Below are 25,033 nucleotides of genomic sequence, written 5' to 3' on the forward strand. Positions count from 1 at the left end.
TGATGGTGGACATATTGAGCATTTCCTGTAAAGAACATAATCTTTGCTTTGTCTTACTTTGTTATGCTAATTATTGCTATTCTGATCAGATGAAGCGCCATCTGTCGGACATTTTATGAAATTTTGTATTTTTTTGGTTCTAATAAAACCCCGTGTCATTCCAAGCATGTGTGTCAATTTGTACCTCTCTATCTATATTATTCCGTGATTTATTCAGTTTTCAAATTTATACTGGCTTTTTGATCACCCAGTATTTGTACAAGGAAACCAAGTCACCGATTACTGGACGCCTGTGTGGCAGGCAACCATTTCGGCACCCCTGAGCTGAGTGACGCGATATCGCTGAACTAGGGGTTGCTCGCCGCATGCGACATCTAAGGGGTGTCGATAGGGATGCCTGTCAGGCACATCAGTGCCCAACAATCAGTGACTGGCTGTCTCAGTGCAGGCTGTCAAGTCTATGAAGGAAACAGTCGAATAACGAATTCACGCTATTCAGATACTGATGCCTCCTGTATGCTAGTATCGATACATCTGGTCGTCCATACATGATGTTCAAATAAGGACTGAAGACGGCATTATTGAGCTACCGAAAATGGTTGTCTAAATAAAATAACTTCTCAAAACGTACGACTTTTTGGTGATTTTCCTTGGTAAATATTTGACCAGCCACAGTCTAGCATCTACTACGGATCAACAAAGACAGACGTTTTATGTGTCATCGTGATAGTGCTCTTGTCTCTAAAGCAAGAATCACTACATCTTAGGTTGAAGAAAATCACGTCATTATCTGGACTGGCTGACTAAACTTTCCGGTCTGAAACGTGTCTGATATCTTTTGGATGAAACAGAATATCAGATGTGTGCTATACCAACTCTACCCCACACCCTATAAGCCATCGTCCTGTATTGAGTGACAAAGGATAAAAATCGATTAAGAATAGTTAACACTCCCCCCGAAGGAACACCTCAGATTCACAAAGGAAATAACAGTCTAGATCCGCTGAACACGTGCAAATGAGTGTAAACGGCTGCTTGTAGGACACTTGCGTCTACAGATGCGTAATCCAGAGACAGAGTCCGATCAGCACGTGTTCTGAATCAAACAGAGTGTGAACAAAAAGAATATACTGAGAACGTAAGAGTTACAAACAAAGCTCACGAAAATGGTGCGAGATTACTTGACGGGAATTTCAACTTAGCTCCGAATTAATATTATACAGGGTGAAAAGTATTTAAACCGACAAACTTTGGTAGGTTGTAGGGGACATGAAAACAAATATTTCTCCCTAATGTCATTTTTTCCTATGAGGATTATTTAAACCAGTGGAGGCCGCATTACGCTCTTCAGTTGTTAGAGGCTGTATTACGATCTTCAGTTGTTAGAGGGCGTATTACGATCTTCAGTTGTAGGCAACTGCTGTCTACCAGTGTAGTAGTGCATTGTCTCTGTTTACTAATGGAGCGATACACCTGGAGTGAGTACACCGATATGGTTGGTGCGTACTACGTAGCGCACCACAATGGACGAGCTGCACAGCGGGTTTATCAACAATAATATCCTAATTGCTGTATCCTGCATCATACGACCTTTGCTGCTGTGTACCAACGTCTACATGAGACCGGGTCATTTATCAGGTTACTTGGACGGGGAGGCTAGCGCACTGCAATTTGAGGAAGCTGTCTTGAGCGGGATCCTTCAATCAGCACTCGTGCAATTGCACGTAACATGGGGACGAATCAGATGAATGTAAGAACAGTCCTTCGAGAGCAATTGTTACGTCCATTTCACTTACAGCGCGTCCACAACCTGGAACCAGTTGATTATCCACCCAGAGCACAGTTTTCGCAGTGGAACCTGGAACAGTGTGAAATGCATCCTACATTTCCATCCTCTGTGTTGTTTACCGCTGAAGTAACATTCGGGAGTGATGGAGTCTTCAACATGCACAATTCGCATGTTTGGAGTGATGATAACCCACATGCCACAGTTACTAGCGCTCATCAAGTGCGGTTCTTTGTTAATGTGTGGGTCGGTGTTATTGGGGACTATTTAATTGGGCCGTATCTGATACCTAGGCCATTAAATGGCAGGCACTATTACAATTTTCTCGCCAGAGCATTGCCAGAATTGCTGGAAGACGTCCCGCTCCCTACAAGACAACGCATGTAGTTCCAACATGACGGGGCGCCGGCACATTTCAGTCGTCGTGTGCGTCGATTCCTGAACCGACGGCTCCCAGAAACGTGGATTGGCAGAGGAGGTCCTGTATCATGGCCTGCTCGATCCCCAGATATGTCCCCTCTGGACTTTTTTGTGTGGGGAGAGATGCGCATCCTTGTTTACGCGACTTCTGTTGCATCAGTAGAGGATCTGGTTGCCCGGATAGTAGCAGCAGTAGGAACAATTCAGGATACTCCTGGGGTTTTTGCCCGTGTCAGACAGAACATGATCCGACCTTTGTTTACGTGTCAATGGAGGCATTTTTGAAAATCTACTGTAATTGAAATTGGGTTGTGTTAATGTGTTGTCTCTTGGTCATAAAAAAATGGAAAAGTATTTGTTGGTTTAAATACTTTGCTGTCAGAGAAATCTTCCTCTACCGGTTTAAATACTTTTCATAGGAAAAAATGACATTTGGGAAAAATATTTGGTTTGATGTCCCCTACAACCTCCCAGAGTTTGTCGATTTAAATACTTTTCACCCTGTAGATTAGGTATTTGGCGCCTACCAGATTCTGCTTTCACAGTATCCAAAAGTAAAGCTGTCCTGAGCCCGCCCAGCTAGCCGCGTGGTCTAACGCGCTGCTTCCCGAGTGGAAAGGCGTGCCGGTCCCCGGCACGAATCCACCTGGTGAATTAGTGTCGAGGTCCGGTGTGCCGGCCAGTCTGTGGATGGTTTCTAAGGCGGTTTTCCATCTGCTTCGACTAATGTGGGCTGGTTCCCCTTATTCTGCCTCAGTTACACTGTGTCGGCGATTGCTGCGCAAACACTGTCTCCACGTACGAGTACACCATAATTACTCTATCACGCGAACATTGGGGTTACACTCGCCTGGTATGAGACGTTCCACGGGGGAGGGGTGGGGGGTGGGGGGGTTACTGTGGGCCGTACCGCACAATAACCCTGGGTTCGGCGTGGGGTGCGGTGGTGTGTGGGGTTGGTGGGCTGCTGTGGCCTGTTGTGGGGTTGTGGAGCACTGAGGCCTCTTCGTCGTGTCTAGCCCCCGGTTTAATACACGATACACACAAAGCTGTTCCGAGTATACAGGGTGAGTCGCCTAACATTACCGTTGCATATATTTCGTAAACCACATCAAATACTGACGAATCGATTCCACAGACCGAACGTGAGGAGAGGGGCTAGTGTAATTGATTAATACAAACCATAAAAAAATGCACGGAAGTATGTTTTTTAACACAAACCTACGTTTTTTAAAAATGGAAACCCGTTAGTTTTATTAGCACATCTGAACATATAAACAAGTATGTAATCAGTGCCGTTTGTTGCATTGTAAAATGTTAATTACATCTGGAGATATTGTAACCTAAAGTTGACGCTTGAGTACCACTCCTCCGCTGTTCGATCGTGTGTATCGGAGAGCACCGAATTACGTAGGGATCCAAAGGGAACGGTGATGGACCTTAGGTACAGAAGAGACTGGAACAGCACATTACGTCCACATGCTAACACCTTTTTGTTGGTCTTTTTCACTGACGCACATGTACATTACCATGAGGGGTGAGATACACGTACACACGTAGTTTCCGTTTTCAATTACGGAGTGGAATAGAGTGTGTCCGACATGTCAGGCCAATAGATGTTCAATGTGGTGGCCATCATTTGCTGCACACAATTGCAATCTCTGGCGTAATGAATGTCGTACACGCCGCAGTACATCTGGTGTAATGTCGCCGCAGGCTGCCACAATACGTTGTTTCATATCCTCTGGGGTTGTAGGCACATCACGGTACACATTCTCCTTTAACGTACCCCACAGAAAGAAGTCCAGAGGTGTAAGATCAGGACAACGGGCTGGCCAATTTATGCGTCCTCCACGTCCTATGAAACGTCCGTCTAACATCCTGTCAAGGGTCAGCCTAGTGTTAATTGCGGAATGTGCAGGTGCACCATCATGCTGATACCACATACGTCGACGCGTTTCCAGTGGGACATTTCCGAGCAACGTTGGCAGATCATTCTGTAGAAACGCGATGTATGTTGCAGCTGTTTGTTACAACACGCAACTGAACGTCGGAGGTTTCAAGCGTCAACTTTAGGTTACAATATCTCCGGATGTAATTAACATTTTACAATGCAACAAACGGCACTGATTACGTATTTGTTTATATGTTCAGATGTGCTAACAAAACTAACGTGAATCCATTTAAAAAAACATAGGTTTGTGTTAAAAAACATACTTCCGTGCATTTTTGTATGGTTTGTATTAAACAATTACACTAGCCCCTCTCCTCACGTTCGGTCTGTGGAATCGGTTCGTCAGTATTTGATGTGGTTTACGAAATATATCCAGCGGTAACGTTAGGTGACTCACCCTGTATATACACTGAGGTGACAAAAGTCGTGGGATAGGGTTATGTACATATTTAGATAATGTCGCATACACAAGGTATAAAAGGGCATTGCATAGGCAGAGCTGTCATTTGTACTTGGGAGATTCATATAAAAAGGTTTCCGACGTGGTTATGGCCGCATGACGGGAATTAACAGACTTTGAACGCGGAACGCTAGTTGAGCTAGACGCATGGGAAATCTCATTTCGGAAACGGTTAGGGAATCAATATTCCGAGAGCCACACCGTCAAGAGTGTGCCGAGAATACCAAATTTCAGACATTATCTCTCACCACGGAGAACGGAGTGGCCGACGACCTTCACTTAACGACCGAAAGCATCGGCGTTTGCATAGAGCTGTCAGATCTAGCAGACTAGGAACACTGCATGAAATAACCACAGAAATCAATGTGGGACGTACGACGAACGTATCCGTTAGTACAGAGCAGATAATTCTGAAGTTATTGAGCTATGGCAGCAGACAATCGACGCGAATTCTTTTCCTAACAGCACTACATCAGCTGTAGCGCCTCTCCTGGGCTCGTGAGCATATCGGCTGGACCCTAGACAGCTGAAAAACCATGATCTAGTCGGATGACGCTCGATTTCAGTTTGTAAGAGCCGACGGTAGGGTTTCAGTGTGGCGCAGACCCAACGAAGCTGTGGACCCAAGTTGTCAACAAGGCACTGTGCAAGCTGGCGGTTGTTCCATAATGGTGTGGACTGTGTTTACATGGAATGGACTGGGTCCCCTGGTCCAACTGAACCGAGCATTGGCTGGAAACGACTGCTTCAAACCATTTGCAACCATTCTTGGACTTCATGTTCCCAAACAACGATGGAATTATTATCGACGACAATGCGCCATATCACCGGACCACAGTTGTTCGTGCTTGGTTTAAAAAACATCCTGGAATCAGCGATCGTGTGAGACCCAACTCGCTTTATTTCTTCATGAGACCCAGAAAATATTAAATACAGGCTCCCAGGTAGATGCCATTTTCCTTGACTTCCGGAAGGCGTTCGCTACAGTTCCGCACTGTCGCCTGATAAACAATTGATGGATGAGTTTTTAGCAAACAGAACACAGCATGTTGTTCTCAATGGAGAGACGTCTACAGACGTTAAAATAATCTCTGGCGTGCCAAAGGGGAGTGTTATGGGACCATTGCTTGAGTGTTATGGGACCATTGCTTTTCACAATGTACACTCCTGGAAATTGAAATAAGAACACCGTGAATTCATTGTCCCAGGAAGGGGAAACTTTATTGACACATTCCTGGGGTCAGATACATCACATGATCACACTGACAGAACCACAGGCACACAGACACAGGCAACAGAGCATGCACAATGTCGGCACTAGTACAGTGTATATCCACCTTTCGCAGCAATGCAGGCTGCTATTCTCCCGTGGAGACGATCGTAGAGATGCTGGATGTAGTCCTGTGGAACGGCTTGCCATGCCATTTCCACCTGGCGCCTCAGTTGGACCAGCGTTCGTGCTGGACGTGCAGACCGCGTGAGACGACGCTTCATCCAGTCCCAAACATGCTCAATGGGGGACAGATCCGGAGATCTTGCTGGCCAGGGTAGTTGACTTACACCTTCTAGAGCACGTTGGGTGGCACGGGATACATGCGGACGTGAATTGTCCTGTTGGAACAGCAAGTTCCCTTGCCGGTCTAGGAATGGTAGAACGATGGGTTCGATGACGGTTTGGATGTACCGTGCACTATTCAGTGTCCCCTCGACGATCACCAGTGGTGTACGGCCAGTGTAGGAGATCGCTACCCACACCATGATGCCGGGTGTTGGCCCTGTGTGCCTCGGTCGTATGCAGTCCTGATTGTGGCGCTCACCTGCACGGCGCCAAACACGCATACGACCATCATTGGCACCAAGGCAGAAGCGACTCTCATCGCTGAAGACGACACGTCTCCATTCGTCCCTCCATTCACGCCTGTCGCGACACCACTGGAGGCGGGCTGCACGATGTTGGGGCGTGAGCGGAAGACGGCCTAACGGTGTGCGGGACCGTAGCCCAGCTTCATGGAGACGGTTGCGAATGGTCCTCGCCGATACCCCAGGAGCAACAGTGTCCCTAATTTGCTGGGAAGTGGCGGTGCGGTCCCCTACGGCACTGCGTAGGATCCTACGGTCTTGGCGTGCATCCGTGCGTCGCTGCGGTCCGGTCCCAGGTCGACGGGCACGTGCACCTTCCGCCGACCACTGGCGACAACATCGATGTACTGTGGAGACCTCACGCCCCACATGTTGAGCAATTCGGCGGTACGTCCACCCGGCCTCCCGCATGCCCACTATACGCCCTCGCTCAAAGTCCGTCAACTGCACATACGGTTCACGTCCACGCTGTCGCGGCATGCTACCAGTGTTAAAGACTGCGATGGAGCTCCGTATGCCACGGCAAACTGGCTGACACTGACGGCGGCGGTGCACAAATGCTGCGCAGCTAGCGCCATTCGACGGCCAACACCGCGGTTCCTGGTGTGTCCGCTGTGCCGTACGTGTGATCATTGCTTGTACAGCCCTCTCGCAGTGTCCGGAGCAAGTATGGTGGGTCTGACACACCGGTGTCAATGTGTTCTTTTTTCCATTTCCAGGAGTGTATATAAATGATCTAGTAGCTAGTGTCGGAAGTTCCATGCGGCTTTTCGCGGATGATGCTGTAGTATACAGAGAAGTTGCAGCATTAGAAAACATAACAAATGTAATGTATTGCGAATACATAGAAAGAATGATCTTTTATTGTATGATTATATGATAGCGGAACAAACACTGGTAGCAGTTACTTCTGTAAAATATCTGGGAGTATGCGTACGGAACGATTTGAAGTGGAATGATCATATAAAATTAATTGTTGGTAAGGCGGGTGCCACGTTGAGATTCTTTGGGAGAGTCCTTAGAAAATGTAGTCCATCAACAAAAGAGGTGGCTTACAAAACACGCGTTCGACCTATACTTGAGTATTGCTTATCAGTGTGGGATCCGTACCAGGTCGGATTGACTGAGGAGATAGAGAAGATCCTAAGAAGAGCGGTGCGTTTCGCCACAGGGTTATTTGGTAAGCGTGATAGCGTTACGGAGATGTTTAGCAAACTCAAGTGGCAGACTCTGCAAGAGAGGCGCTGCTCTGCATCGCGGTGTAGCTTGCTGTCCAGGTTTCGAGAGGGTGCGTTTGTGGATGAGGTGTCGAATATATTGCTTCCCCCTACTTATACCTCCCGAGGGGATCACGAATGTAAAATTGGAGAGATTCGAGCGCGCACGGAGGTTTTCCGGCAGTCGTTCTTCCCGCGAACCATACGCGACTGGAACAGGAAAGGGAGGTAATGACAGTGGCACGTAAAGTGCCCTCCGCCACACACCGTTGGGTGGCTTGCAAGTATAAATAAATACGTAGATGAGCGAATGATTTGGCCACTCAGATTGCCCAACATAAATCCCATCGAACATTTATGGGACATAATCGAAGTACAGTTCATACAGAAAATTCTGCACGGACAACACTTTAGCAATTATGGATGGCTATAGAGGCAGCATGGCTCCATATTTGGGCTTCCTCAGACTTTTTGAGGCCATTCCACGTGGAGTAAAAGGAGGTCCGACACGATATTAGGACGTATCCCATGACTTTTGTCACCTCAGCGTACATACGCCTATCATAGTGGCGAAAGGAAGTTTTACACGTGTTTAGTGACATGGGCTGCGTCTTGGGGGCGAACAACAGTGGATAATAGATGTGCAGGACCTTCTACGACGTAGAGTGCATGTTGAGGTGCCTGGCTGGGGTGGCCGCAGGACAGCACTCGGCACGTGCCGGCCGCTGCGCTGGCGCAATGACGCCACAGTGGCGCAACGCCTCATTTGTCTGCTCGCCGCCTTCTTAGCTTCCGTAATGTCTTCGTCGTGATTCTGCCTGCAGCTTGTGTACATAACAAACACTTGGCAGTACGTTTACTCATTCTCTCGTACTGAAACCGATATTTTCGTACGTAGTGCTTACTAGAGTAAGAGACGTAATACGTGACTGGTTAATATCTCTTAAAGCGACACGTTTTACTTAGGGACGTTGAGCTATATTATGTGGCCTTTTGGGGAATTTTATTCGATATCGAAGCCTCTTACACGTACTTTCTCTCAAAGACAATAAAAGTTCGTCACAATAAAAAAATACACTACTGGCCATTAAAATTGCTACACCACGAAGATGACGTGCTACAGACGCCAAATTTAAACGACAGGAAGAAGATGCTGTGATGTGCAAATGATTAGCTTTTCAGAGCATTCACACAATGTTGGCGCCAGTGGTGACACCTACAACGTGCTGACATGAAGTTTCTAACCGATTTCTCATACACAAACACCAGTTGACCGGCGTTGCCTGGTGAAAAGTTCTTGTGATGCCTCGTGTAAGGAGGAGAAATGCGTACCATCACGTTTCCGATTTTGATAAAGGTCGGATTGTAGCCTATTGCGATTGCGATTTATCGTATCGCGACATTGCTGCTCGCGTTTGTCGAGATCTAATGACTGTTAGCAGAATATGGATTCGGTGGGTTCAGGAGGGTAATACGGAATGCCGTGCTGGATCCCAACGGCCTCGTATCACTAGCAGTCGAGATGACAGCCATCTTATCCGCATGGCTATAACGGATCGTGCAGCCACGTCTCGATCCCTGTGTCAACACATGGGGACGGTTGCAAGACAACAACCATCTGCACGAACAGTACGACGACGTTTGCAGCAGCAGGGACTATCAGCTCGGAGACCACGGCTGCGGTCACCCTTGCCGCTGTATCACAGACAGGAGCGCCTGCAATGGTGCATTCAACGACGAACCTGGGTGCACGAATGACATAACGTAATTTTTCGGATGAATCCAGGTTCTGTTTACAGCTTCATGATGGTCGCATCCGAGTTTGGCGACATCGTGGTGAACGTACATTGGAACCGTGTATTCGTCATCGCCATAGTAGCGTATCACCCGGAGTGATGGTTATGGAGTGCCATTGGCTACACGTCTCGGTCACCTCTTGTTCGCATTGACGGCACTTTGAACAGTGGACGTTACATTTCAGATGTATTACGACCCGTGACTCCACCCCTCATTCGATCCCTGCGAAACCCTACATTTCAGCAGGATAATGCACGGCCGCATGTTGCAGGTCCCTTACGGGCCTTTCTGGATACAGAAAATGTTCGACTGCTGCCTGGCCAGCACATTCTCCAGATCTCTCACCAATTGAAAACATCTGGTCAATGGTGGCCGAGCAACTGGCTCGTCACAATACGCCAGTCACTACTCTTGATGAACAGTGGTATTGTGTTGAAGCTGCATGGGCAGCTGTACCTGTACACGCCATCCAAGCTCTGTTTGACTCAATGCCCAGGCGTATCAAGGCCGTTATTACGGCCAGAGGTGGTTGTTCTGGGTACTGATTTCTCAGGATCTATGCACCCAAATTGCGTGAAAATATAATCACATCCAAGTTCTAGAATAATATATTTGTTCAATGAACACCCGTTTATCATCTGCATTTTTTCTTGGTGTAGCAATTTTAATGGCCAGTAGTGTATGTATTCTGAGGAAAGTGAAGCTTTCTTGCACCTTCATTGATTGTTCGTGTTCTGTGGACCATTAGTTTCTAACCGACGGTGTCAGCAGCAGATGGCGACAGTGTGCTTCAGATTTCTGATCGCAGATTATTACACTTAGGTTATAAATATCTTTCACTTTGGCTAATAGAAAGATCTTAGGAAATGCGCTACACTCATTGGACAGAAGTAGAATTCCTTAAATGCAAAGTTACGTTCAAACGTATACAAGTAATATACGATACACATACCAGCCCTGAAAAAAACAACGGCGATCGGGCCCTGAAGACCACGCGATAGTCGACCGACCGCCGTGTCGTCCTTAGCCTCGGATGCGGTATGGAGGGGCATGGGATCAGTACACCGCACGCCCGACCGTTGTCGATGTTTCGACCTTACAGTCGGCACCTTTCAACCAGGTAACTCCGCAATTGGCATCACGAGGCACAGTGCGACCGGTTCCGGTCCTCAACTGAAGAAAAGATCGTTATAAGTACCGGAAATCGAACCGAGAACCCCCAAATGAGGATCTGTCCGTTGAGCATTTTGTTTCTCTTTTCATTTTGTTCGTTATTGTTCATTGCATTTGGTCGAGGCAGACATCTCTTGACAGCCGCTCAACTTCATCGTTGATCCCTTCCCTCAGTGTTTGTAACAAAAACAGCAGCTAGCCCTCTGACCGAACAGGCTGGGCTCCCGTGCCGGCTAACCCAGCTCCGGAGGCGGACATTCTAGCCCTGTCATGGCTGGTTCCTCATTTCTAACGTACGTTAATGAGATGTGACTTAACGGACACATGGGGACACAGAGAATTTTAGCTATGGTAGTGTCACCAGTACTTACAAGGACAGATCCCCAGCAGTGGGATCTACTTTTTGAAACAATTCAAACAGTAACGTAGGGCAAGGTCCGAGGAACCACATCCTGCGGTCATTCAGCCTCGTGCTACCTTGTTTGCGAGTAATCGAGAAGAAAAAATTTCGGAATTGGGCGTGACGCTGTATAGCTTTAGAAATGGTAATAATTCGTAAACCGGTTTCCTAGCGTAATGGTTAACGTTCTGACTTCCTCTGGAAGAGGGGATGTGTTAGAATTTTATTGGGTGCCTTGAAATATTTTAAAATCTTTATCGAAATGACTTTGATCATTATTTTTGTTGAATGAATCTGTTTAAAAGTAACTTTTTTCTCTGATTTTGTCACGACGTATTAGTCATCATATGTAATACAACATATGTTCTCGTGTTTCTTCCTATCAGTCTTCTTCCATGTGCAATTCTTGTTCGTGTGATTTTGATCATAGTTATGTATTAACTTCGATTTAATTGATTCCATTACGTCATCTTACATTTTCGTCCATGTTATTGCATTCATTATTTTTATTTCTCATTTTTCTTGAATTTCGTTTAACTTATAATCACTCGTCTCATTTAAATCATCATTCACATTATTTTGTCCATAGTGCAATGAGAATTTGTGTTTTAAATGTTTGTATGACCATTGCCATCCAAAAAGATGTATATCTTGTAACGAAAAATACATTCTTGTCATCATTTCATCTTTTGTTTTTTAACCAACTGATTGGTATTTCAAATATTTAAATATTATGATAGATAACTAAATATAATTAAGTTCATGTGCACAATGATTCCAAGTGGAAAAAGGATGGTAGGAAGAAAAAATAAGAGCAGTTTAAGATTTTAAAACGTTGAATACAATGATTTGATAATGGAATACAAATAGAAGGAATTGCGGGTTAACCAATCAATTGAATAAAGACAGAAATCAAAGTCATTTCGATAAAGACTCAAAAAATTAAAAAAATCGATAGAACTGAGGAGATTCGAAAGGACAACCACTTGCATGTGAGGTCAGTATCTTAATCATTATGCTATGTAACCAATCTGTAAATTGCCACTCTTTTTAAACCTACAGACCATCACTCGGAATTCCAAATTTTTTCGATGAATCGAAAACAAGGGCCCACCAGGGTGAATGCTTGCAGGGTGTGGCTCCTTGGACCTTAATCAACATCACCATACAGATTGTTCTAAAAAGTCCATCCAAGCGCTGGGGACCTGTCCTTGTTAGCTGGCAAATGAAGACGGTAAAAAAGTAAAACTCTGTGTCAAATGCCTGGCTTAAATCAGAAACATGTCTGCAGTGTCTGATGGCTATTGGACGTTCACCTCAGGAGTCCCCCTCGTTGGAGAGATGTAGATCACTTGCAAGCGATGGATTTCGTCGTCTCCCAACTTACACCTTCAGCACAGCACCTCACAAATACACTACTGGCCATTAAAATTGCTGCACCAAGACGAAATGCAGATGATAACCGGGTATTCATTAGACAAATATATTGTACTAGAACTGACATGTGATTACATTGTTACGCAATTTGGGTGCATAGATCCTGAGAAATCAGTACCCAGAACAACCACCTCTGGCCGTAATAACGGCCTTGATACGCCTGGGCATTGAGTCAAACAGAGCTTGGATGGCGTGTACAGGTACAGCTGCCCATGCAGCTTCAACACGATACTACAGTTCATCAAGAGTAGTGACTGGCGTATTGTGACGAGCCAGTTGCTCGGCCACCATTGACCAGACGTTTTCATTTGGTGAGAGATCTGGAGAATGTGCTGGCCAGGGCAGCAGTCGAACAGTTTCTGTATCCAGAAGGCCCGTACAGGACATGCAACATGCGGTCGTGCATTATCCTGCTGAAATGTAGGGTTTCGCAGGGATCGAATGAAGGGTAGAGCCACGGGTCGTAACACATATGAAATGTAACGTCCACTGTTCAAAGTGCCGTCAATGCGAACAAGAGGTGGCCGGGACGTGTAACCAATGGCACCCCATACCATCACGCCCGGTGATACGCCAGTATGACGATGACAATTACACGCTTCCAATGTGCGTTCACCGCGATGTCGCCAAACTCGGATGCGACCATCATGATGCTGTAAACAGAACCTGGATTCATCCCAAAAAATGACGTTCTGCCATTCGTGCACCCAGGTTCGTCGTTGAGTACACCATCGCAGGCGCTCCTGTCTGTGGTGCAGCGCCAAGGGTAACAGCAGCCATGGTCTCCGAGTTGCAAACGTCGTCGAACTGTTGGTGCAGATGGTTGTTGTCTTGCAAACGACCCTATCTGTTGACTCATGGATCGAGACGTGGCTGCACGATCCGTTACAGCCATGCGGATAAGATGCCTGTCATCTCGAATGCTTGTGATACGAGGCCGTTGGGTTCCAGCACGGCATTCCGTATTACTTTCCTGAACCCACCTATTCCATTTCTGCTAACAGTCATTGGATCTCGACCAACGCGAGCAGCAATGTCGCGATACGGTAAACCGGAATCGCGATAGGGTACAATCCGACCTTCATCAAAGTTGGAAACATGATGGTACGCATTTCTCCTCCTTAGACGCGGCATCACAACAACGTTTCACCAGGCAACGCCGGTCAGCTGCTGTTTGTGTATGAGAAATCGGTTGGAAACTTTCCTCATGTCAGCACATTGTAGGTGTCGCCACCGGCGCCAACCTTGTGTGAATGCTCTGAAAAGCTAATCATTTGCATATCACAGCATCTTCTTCCTGTCGGTTAAATTTCACGTCTGTAGCACGTCGTCTTGATGGTGTAGCAATTTTAATGGCCAGTAGTGTACTTGACAAACAACGTTAATGCTCCGAGAAGGGAAAGTGCCGAAAGCATGAAAAGAAACAGAATGATGCCCATTTCCTAGTGCACTTTCCAGCCGATAACGTCGGATGACATACGCTGCCTGAGAAAAAAAAGTGAAGCTCCAAGAAGGGGAGGGGGTAACTAAATGACACTCGTGTGTTGAGAGGGTATCTCCTATTATTTCAGTGACCGCAAAATCGAGCCAAATTTACCCATAAACATGCAGTATGACCCCAGTTAACAGTATGAAGTTGCACTCCCTTTGGCCTGGGTGCATGCACTGATTCTGTTGGGAAGGGTGTCGTAAAGTCGTTGTATCCACTCCTGAGGCGCGATGGCTCATACCTGTTGTAACATGTCCTTGATATCTTGAATACTGGCACCGGGACAGAACTGACGTGCGAGCTCGTGTCACACATGTTGTATCGGGGACAGATCTGTGGATCTTGATCGTCACGGGAGTACATCAACGTCACGCAGACAGTTCGTAGAGACACGTGCCATATGTGGACGTGCATCGACCTATTGAAAACCGGCACTACGAGATTGTTGCACGAGAGGATACACATGAGGACGCGTGATGTCCGTGAAGTATCGGTACCATTGTGCGGTCACAGTTCTCGCAATCACTGCCAGCTGTGAACTAAAGCCGGTGGCTCTCCACTCCATGACACCTGCCCAAAACGTTGAACGATGGGACCTCTTCCCAGGTCACCGCCATTCTCGCTGACGATGATTATCCAGCGTAAAGCAGAATCGCGATTCATCGCTGAACACAATGCGACACCATTCGTCAGTAGCCCATGCTTCCCGGTCACGGCACCATTCCAAACGCAGGTATTTGTGTTGTGGTGCCAACGAGAGCCTACGGAGGGTACAGTAATTCTCTAGTCTGGCTGCTGTTAGTCTCCAACCAATGATGCGGGGTCGACTCAGAGTGGTACAGGAATCCATTACTGGACCAAAACTAACTGCAAAAGACTTAGAAAAGATATCTGAATGGAGAGAAAAGTGGCAGTTGACCCTAAATAACGGTCGTAGGCCCTACAGCCTGGAACCGCGCGGCCGCTACGGTCGCAGGTTCGAATCCTGCCTCGGGCATGGATGTGTGTGATGTCCTTGGGTTAGTTAGGTTTAATTAGTTCTAAGTTCTAGGGAACTGATGACCTCAGAAGTTATGTCCCGTAGTGCTCAGAGCCATTTGAACCATTTTTTTACCCTAAATAGCGAAAAGTGTAAGGTCATCCACATGAGTGCTAAAGGGAACTCGTTAAACTTCGGTTACACGATAAATCAGTCTAATCTAAAAGCCGTAAATTCAACTAAATACCTAGGTATTACAATTACGAACAACTTAAATTGGAAGGAACACATAGAAAATGTTGTGGGGAAGGCTAACCAAAGACTGCGTTTTATTGGCAGGACACTTAGAAAATGTAAGAGATCCACTAAGGAGACTGCCTACACTACGCTTGTCCGTCATCTTTTAGAATATTGCTGCGCGATGTGGGATCCTTACCAGACAGGACCCACGCAGTACATCGAAAAAGTTCAAAGAAAGGCAGCACGTTTTGTATTATCGCGAAATATGGGAAAGAGTGTCACAGAAATGATACAGGATTTGGGCTGGACATCATTACAAGAAAGGCGTTTTTCGTCGCGACAGAATCTTCTCCCGAAATTCCCATCACCAACTTTCTCCTCCGAATGCGAAAATATTTTGTTGACACCGACCTATGTAGGGAGGAACGATCACTAAGATAAAAGAAGGGAAATCAGAGTTCGCACGGAAAGATATAGGTGTTCATTCTATCCGCGCGCTATACGAGATTGTAATAATAGAGAATTGTGAAGGTGGTTCGATGAACTTTCTACCAGGCACTTAAATGTGATTTGCAGAGTATCCGTGTAGATGTAGATGTGGATGTTTTCGGATGGTTGGCGCAGATTTGAACGAGTGCGGCGTGGTTTGTGCACAATACGGCGATTCTCCCTTATGGTGGTCAGACGTGATCGATAGCTAACTTGACAACGAGTATGGCTGCCCTCACGTACCCATGCGGTCCAGCATCGGACCATTGTCATAACTGAATAGTCTAAAATCCGAATGTTGCACGATTCGTCCAGCCTGCCAAACGTAGACCTACGATGAGGTCCCTTTGAAACTCTGTCAGATGTTGATAATGCTGTCTCACACTCATACGCTTTTCACGCTCCTTATATACCATACCACGTCTAAAACGAGCGAGGTGGTGCAGTGGTTAGCACACCGGACTCGCATTCTGGAGGACGACGGTTCAAACCCGCGTCCAGCCATCCTGATTTAGGTTTTCCGTGATTTCCCTAAATCGCTTCAGGCAAATGGCGGGATGGTTCCTTTGACAGGGTACGGCCGACTTCCTTCCCCATCCTTCCCTATCCGACGGGACCGATGACCTCGCTGTTTGGTCTCTTTCCCCAAATCAACCAGATCTAAACATAAACAACGCTAATGCACTCTGTTGGCCGTTCTACCTGTCACACAGTATAGTAACTCTAACCATTCACGTACTCGCTTATGGTGTGTGCGTGTACAAAGTTATATTGACATCTGACCATATCTTCGTGCTGCTTCACTTTTTATGTCGGGCAATGTAGATGTAGATTTGGACGCAGTTTTCATTTATATTCACGAAGTTATGTAACTACGTCTCACTGTTAAGGCAGCTGCACTGCACAGCACAAAAGACGCACTAACCTACATGTTTAGCCTTGATGCTCTTTGTACTAGCCGCGCGGGAATAGCCGAGCGGGCGCCGGCGCGGTAGCTCTGCGTGTTCGGTCAGAGAAAGTTTAACTGCCCTCTGTAATAAAAAAAACTGAGTTATCGATTAACAACAAACTTAAACGGATGTCTTACGACGTCCGCCCAGAGCAGATGCAACGAACAAAACCGATCAAAATGAAATTAAAAAAAAAAAGCGGTCTAAGGCGCTGCAGTCATAGACTGTGCGGCTGGTCCCGGCGGAGGTTCGAGTCCTCCCTCGGGCATGGCTGTGTGTGTGTGTGTTTGTCCTTAGGATAATTTAGGTTAAGTAGTGTGTAAGCTTAGTGACTAATGACGTTAGCAGTTAAGTCCCATAAGATTTCACTCACATTTGAACATTTTTTTCTTAGTACTAGAAAGGAAACAAAGAGTGGGTATGTTGCTTTTTTGTGCTATCCACGAATTATCCTGCCTGGATGTCACACTGAGGGAGATGGCGCTGTGGCTAAGATGGTTCAAATGGCTCTGAGCACTATGGGACTTAACATCTGTGGTCATCAGTCCCCTAGAACTTAGAACTACTTAAACCTAACTAACGTAAGGACATCACACACATCCATGCCTGAGGCAGGATTCGAACCTGCGACCGTAGCGGTCGCGCGGTTACAGACTGAAGCGCCTAGAACCGCTCGGCCACACCGGCCGGCAGTGGCTAAGACACTGAACACTCATTCGGAGGGCCGTAGTTCAAACCCTGTCCGATTACTTGCGCTGAGGTTTCCTGTGGTTTCTGTAAATCATGCAAGTTCAATACCGAATATGTCATCTGTAAATGATACAGCCGGTTTTCTTCCCCATCCTTCCCTGAATTGGGTTTGCGATTCGTCTCGAATGATGAGTCGCAAAACACATGCTTTCCTTTTCCTTCCGGAGTATCGGAGAATATTAGTCACTGTATGTTTCGTCTAGTTGACGTGCTCTCTGTGATACACTAGGTGAAAGGTAGGCGCTTACAAAAATTGGAGATACGAGAAAAGTCACCGGCGCCGAGAGATTCTTGTATATCGGTTTCGGACGTACGAGTACGAGCCATTTCTGGGAAAACTTGGGCGCTCGGCGAGAGGCTGGTGAACTTGGCTGTGGCGGCGTTCAACTTGAATCTCTCGCACCTCGGTGTGCAAGAGCTGCGTGGCCGCGGCAGCAGCGGCAGCCGGTCAGACAGGTTGCAAACGTTATGTTGTCGCTGCATGCAAGCGCGGGCCGCTCCTGTCAGCTTCTCGCCGCCTGCCGCTGCGCTCCACGCCACCACACATCGTCTCTGTCTTTCTCAAAACAACGCACACACACACAGGCACACACCATATTGCTACAAAATCAGTAGAAGTGCGAGGGGCGCTCAGTAAGTAATGCAACACATTTTTTCTCTGAAAGCAGGATTATTTCGTTCATAATTCCAATACACTACGTTATTCCCCGCTCTTTTGGCTACAAAATCCTATTTTTCGACATAATCTTCGTTCAGTTCGACGGCCTTACGCCAGCTTATAGGGAGGGCCTAGATCCCAGAATGATACCACCTTACTGGTCGACGTCGGAGCCAACATCTTGCTGCATCAATAACATCCCAATCATCCACGTACTGCTTTCCTCGGAGAGCATAATTCACTAGGCCAAAGAGATGGAAGTCGGAAGGTGCGAGTTCAAGGCAGTGGGGTGGATGAGAAAGAACAGTCCAATGAAGTTTTGTGATAATGATCGAGGCAGACGAAATGAATTAAAATTTATGCTGCGGCCTGGATGCGAACCCGGGTCTTCTTGCTTGTGAGGCAGAAATGCTAACGATTACACCACCTCAGTACAATGGTCAGTATTACTGCACGAACTACCTAAGCTGAGTGCCCTCCCCAACACAAGCTACAATTCATTTTTCCCTTACATATTGTCACTACCGCCAGGGCTCTCCAATATTGGCAAGCACCTCAGTAGTGGACGTAATGTGACGTCGTTGTACCATTTGTGACCTTCTACATCTACATCTACATACATACTCCGCAATCCACCATACGGTGCGTGGCGGAGGGTACCTCGTACCACAACTAGCATCTTCTCTCCCTGTTCCACTCCCAAACAAAACGAGGGAAAAGTGACTGCCTATATGCCTCTGTACGAGCCCTAATCTCTCCTATCTTATCTTTGTGGTCTTTCCTCGAAATATAAGTTGGCGGCAGTAAAATTGTACTGCAGTTAGCTTCAAATGCTGGTTCTCTAAATTTCCTCAGTAGCAATTCACGAAAAGAACACCTCCTTTCCTCCAGAGACTCCCACCCGAGTTCCTGAAGCGTTTCCGTAAGGTGATGATCAAACCTACCAGTAACAAATCTAGCAGCCCTCCTCTGAATTGCTTCTATGTCCTCCCTTAATCTGACCTGATAGGGATCCCAAACGCTCCAGCAGTATTCAAGAATAGGTCGTATTAGTGTTTTATAAGCGGCCTCCTTTACATATGAACCACATCTTCCCAAAATTCTACCAATGAACCGAAGACGACAATCCGCCTTCCCCACAACTGCCATTACATGATTGTCCCACTTCATATCGCTCTGCAATGTTACGACCAAATATTTAATCGACGTGACTGTGTCAAGTGCTAGACTTCTAATGGAGTATTCAAACATTACGGGAATCTTTTTCCGATTCATCTGCATTAATTTACATCTATCTATATTTAGAGTTAGCTGCCATTCTTTACACCAATCACAAATCCTGTCCAAGTCATCTTGTATCCTCCTACAGTCACTCAACGACGACACCTTCCCGTACACCACAGCATCATCAGCCGCACATTGCTATCCACCCTATCCAAAAGATCATTTATGTAGATAGAAAACAACAGCGGATCTACCACACTTCCCTGGGACACTCCAGATGATACCCTCACCTCCGATGAACACTCACCATCGAGGACCACGTACTGGGTTCTTATAGATATTATAATTAAATGTTTCCCCGAGATATTTAAGTATTTTTTTATTATCTACGATAATGATTGAAGCAGACGAAATGAATTAAAATTTGTGCTGCGGACGGGACTCGAACCCGAGTCTTCTTGCTTGATAGGCAGAAATGCTAACCATTAGTTCGAGTCCCGGCCGAAGCACAAATTTTAATTCATTTCGTCTGCCTCGATCATTATCGTAGATAATAAACAGAGACTTATATGTCTCAGGGAAACATTTAATTATAAGATCTAGAAGCTTTGTGAGCTCCTCTCAGGTGCGCAGACTTGTCTGTTCACTTCTTCGGAGTTGATCGTGGCACCATGAAGGAGGACATCAAAAGGATAACTCCTTCAGAGTCGCAAAAGACGGTCTCGAGGGCTTTTCAGGCTGAGGACGCAGCTTTGAATTTTATTTCGGAGGAGCTATGATATCGGTCTCCTCCATGGATTGCCGTTTTGTTTCAGGTCCGAAGTGATCAACCCATGTTTCATCACAAGTGACGACGTTCGACAAAATATTGTCACGATCAACCTCATAACGCTCAAACCACTCTGCACACATGGGCCTTCGTTGCTCTTTGTGGTCGTCTGTTAGGCACCGAGGAACCCAGCGGGCAGACAAAAAAAAAAAATGTTCAGATGTGTGTGAAATGTTATGGGACTTACTTGCTAAGGTCATCAGTCCCTAAGATCACTACTTAACCTAAATTATCCTAAGGACAAACACACACACCCATGCCCGAGGGAGGACTTGAACCTCCGCGGGCAGACACCTTTCAGAACCCCAACTGGTGGACGAGTGAGTCAGCACTACCAACAGAGACGTCCAGTTGTGCAGCGGGGTGTTTCATCCTGATCCGTCGGTTACCCGGAATGAGAGTGTCCACACGTTCCAACATTGCAGGAGTCAAAGCTGCGGCCGACACGCGGGAAATCGGACGGATTTGCGAGACCTGATTGGGATGATTACAGACGCCTCGCCCAACGTCTCACCGTGTTTCACTACCAGGTCTCCATAGACATTCTGCAAGCTCCTGTGGATATCTGCGATCGTGAACTTTTCCGCAAAAAGAAACTCAATCACAGCTGTCTGCTTGGACGCACCTCCTTTACAAACGCTATTTTGAATTGTACGTATAGCGCTGCCGCTCTCGGAACTTCATGAAACTACAAGGGCTGAAGCACGAATATTGCACTATGTTCCACAACAAATTCCGCATTTTTGCAACCGAAACTGTCCAGGAAAAAAATGCGTTACGTATTGAACGCCCCTCGTAGCTGTCAAACAGACAAGATTTGTTCTCTTCATAACTGGGTCTACAGCCATCAGATACTGGTTACATTAAGACTCCATTCCGATGATGTTGTAACTCTAGGTAAGACTTACATGCCTATTGGCCAATTTCAACCTCATGGTAATTGTGAAGCATTTACCTATTAACACAAAACGGATAGACCGATATAAAACATGCAACTTAAAATAGAAAGATAAATCCTAGTTACGAAGTCCCAGTTAATACATAGATTATAGCATTAAAATCGTGTTACTTTAATGAAAGTAGTCGTACGTCTACTCTTTGTAGAATATACATGAGGTCGAAAAAATAAAATATTGGAAAGAATGTCGAGGCACGCTCCAGCCGGCGTTGTCAAACCTGTTTATAACGCAGTCACGACAACTCTGGCCAGAACGTGCCTCGGTATCCTTTCCAATATTTTATTTTATTTTAATATTATTTATTTTATTTTATTTTTTGCTTGATGTACGATCTACAGAGGGTAGAAATACTACCACTTTCATGTAACTAAAACGTCTCTAATATTACTATCAATGTGTTACCTGAAACTTTGTGACCTATATTTCTGTTTCTATATAAAGTTGTGTTTGACTGATGTTTGTCTGTTTTGTGTTAATAGGCAAATGCTTCATAATGACCACGAGGTTGAAATTGGCCAATAGCCAAAATGAGTATTACATAAAGTTAAAGCCTTAGCGGAAACATGTCTTCATTTTATCAGATTTCATTTATTGAGTTTGAAGATGTGAGTTGGTGGTCAAAATTTTTATAGATGAATTCCATCCTGTGACACACTGAGGCATCACTAAAGCGACCAGCAACTGGGATATTACGCCTTTTCCTTTGCACTACAAACGAACATTCAAATTCATCATTTGGCCTTAACAGATGACGTAGATAAATTTTCCAGCAACAAACAACAAACAATCCACTCCCTTGCAAAAACAGCATCAAATTTAAGTAAAAATTTATCTCAAATATCATATATAAAAATACGTTGTAAAGATGATACTTCGATACTTCGATGATCAACCATTGATTACTCAGTTCGGCAAGTAGTTCAAGTATCGAAATTCAGATTCATGGGAGAAATCATACAAACTTCAAGATTAAATGTGAAAGTTAATACACTGTAAATAAGCCTGAAGCATTACACGCATAAGATCATTTATTAAGGATATAGACAAAGAAAGAAAGAATAATTTTCGCTTCAGTCTTTGTTGAGGGAATGTGGATGAACGAAAGACCTCATGAATTACGTAAATGTGCTACAAGTCCTGAAATTTTATGGTAAAATTGTCAGAATGAACGACTGGAAGGGTCAACTAAAATTCTCAACCTCTTCCTTTCAATGAAAACTTTGAACAACGGCATATTTGAAATTAAAAGAAAACATTAAGTTCCGTCAGTACAGCTGGCACGAAACACCATTATGAAATAAACCTTTATAATTCGATAATTTCACAAATAACTGCTCCAGTGGAAGTTTAACGTCTACTATAGCTCCAACAACATCAAAGGAGGAAACTTATGCAATATTGCGACAGCAACTGAGATACCGATGTCATATGGATACAAGGCCACCAGATATAACCTGAAGATGGCAATCATGCCGAAATGGGCGTGAAATCAAATACAGCAGCGTCTTGATCTCATAATATAATATATGATGTCCTTATAAGACACAATAAGGTTTGTTCATATTTTCTATAACAGATATATACGGATTCCTTGGAGAACTAGATGTCTGTAACAGATGGTACGAACAGTAAAACCAGGCAGGATTAACGGCATCAGTGATCACACTGATCCATATTTTGTAGCTGACATACCTACATTCTATACTGCAAACAGAAAAATGATTAACCTATTAACTGATATAAGATGCGAATATCAATTATAAAACAGTTGAGAAGAGGCCTAAAAAAACACAAGATGATATGGCTTGAGATCATTAGTATGTGGCAGTCGCACACTGTAGTCATTCCTGTCAAAACTGCTGTGGAATCAATATGTCACAACCTCAACAGATCTCTGTCTCAAATACAAGACCCGAAGTACGTGATTTATAACTACATACCCTACGTGAAGTACTGTAAAATTATGTATATTTCGTTGACTGTTCATAACAAAACTGGAAACAATGTATAGCAGGCATCAAATCCAAAAAAGTTTAATTATATCTCTGAAAATAAATTTAATTAACAATAATAGTTATAATGATTTAGTCACTAGCAAACTGTTGCTCATATGGCCAACAGCAACAAATATTTTGATTTTGACACGTAGTACGTAGTGTGAACATGTGATTACTCATACAAAGCTCTTTAGACGAATTCTTAACTTATATAAAAATTAATTTGTGTAATTTTGTTCCATACATGTGCACTTCGTATTTATACAGGATTTCGCATGAGGAGTGGTCAGTACTGAGCGATATGACAGAACGTTCATTCGAAGCAAAGAGGTATAGTAAACGTGGACTGTAAATGCATACCTGATGAGCCATGAGACCTTTTACAGTAGAAGAGACGCGTTTCACAGTAGTGAAGATCAACAAGTGCTCATAGCTCTTAAGGTATGCATCTTAGAGTCCATGTATACTAGACGTTTGCTTCGAATGATCGTTCCAGTCAGATCACTGAATACTTACCACTCCTCCTGGGACACCTTGTATATCAAGATACAGTACAGAAATAACTTCGCTGGATCTTTTTCATCGAATACTATTTTAATTTTTACGCAAAACTGTAACATTCATCGAGTATCTCGATAAGGTTAACATCAGGAGTGCTCTCGGAGGACTGTTCCATGTCGTGCTATTCTGTGACTAATTATACGAACTTCTTCGTCTTCATCATCAATCTTTCGATTATTTAACAACTTTCCTCTTGGATCTATTAAAAGCTAATTTCTTCATTTATGCATAATTACAGATTCCTGCATTATGTATAGCTTGTTTTAAAAATGACCGTCGCGGTCTTCCTCGAACTGTCTTTCCTTCTAAATTTCCTTCTAGGACTTTTACAAGGAACTGATTGGGTCATATTATGTGACTAATTCACTCTTGTCTTCTTCGATGTGTTGTTATCATTAATGATTTTTCTTTGCCAACTCTCCGGCAGACTTGCTGGTTGGTGGTTTTATTTGTTCTCTTTAACAGGCGTTTCCAGCACCATACATCTTGATCTGTTTGGTCTCTAGTCCAATAATGTCATACAATCATTTAATATGTTGATTGCCTCTTCTAGGAAAGTCCGCTCTCGAAATTACAAAAGTAAACCACAGAGATATGCGCAGCGTCTTTTGCGTCTGGCGCTGGAGTTTGACGAGCATCTACGTAAGACTTACTCTCTTACTAAACGGAACTGTGCCGAAACGCATTGTTCTTCTTTAGATATTTTCTATTTCGTCTGCAGAATTTACCTGGTGAGAGTTACACACTGAATTGCAATACTCAAGCATCTGTCGTACTAGAATTTTGTAATCTACCTCCTTTGTGGGTGAACCACACTTCTCGTGAACTCTTCCAGTGAATCTCAGTCTGGAATTTTCCCTCGGTACGGTTGGTTTTGGTAGTCGCTCGATTTCACATCGTCCCATGCGCATAGTCCCAGATATTTGATGACTGTATCTGTTTCCAGTGACTATGCGGTAAACGCATAAGCGAACAGTAACCGGTCTTTCCAGCTGTTTGTGTGCAATATGGTATATCTATTTATGTTGACAGTCAACTGTTAATCCTTGCACCAAACGTCGATCCCCTGCAAGTCTCTCTCTGCATTTCACTACAATTTTCCAGCATTGCGACTTTTCTATGAGAAGTAGCATCATCAGCGAAAAATCTCATGGAGTTTCCGACGTTAACCACTAGGTTGTTTATGAAGGTCTGCGTAGATAAGAAAAATGCTATCCTCATTTGCTCAATTTTGCAGACCATGCATGGCTTGAAGTTTAGTCTGCTGAAATGCGGCCTCGTAACTAAGTTCCATGGACTAACAATACACATGACAACATTTAACGTACCATAATCTATCATATTCCTAATATGTTTCTTATTTACAACTTTCTGCCGTAATTACTGAAACTGAAAATGTAAAAT

At 44.9% G+C, this 25,033-nt stretch overlaps 1 protein-coding gene across 2 annotated transcripts in view; it reads left to right on the forward strand.

Annotated features, from left to right (window-relative positions):
- The window catches only part of LOC126184787 (uncharacterized), a 355,721-nt gene that overhangs the window by 115,837 nt on the left and 214,851 nt on the right, over positions 1-25,033 (forward strand). The window lies entirely within an intron of this gene.

The sequence above is a fragment of the Schistocerca cancellata genome, chromosome 4 (assembly GCF_023864275.1).
Source record: "Schistocerca cancellata isolate TAMUIC-IGC-003103 chromosome 4, iqSchCanc2.1, whole genome shotgun sequence".
Classification (NCBI taxonomy): Eukaryota; Metazoa; Arthropoda; class Insecta; order Orthoptera; family Acrididae; genus Schistocerca; species Schistocerca cancellata.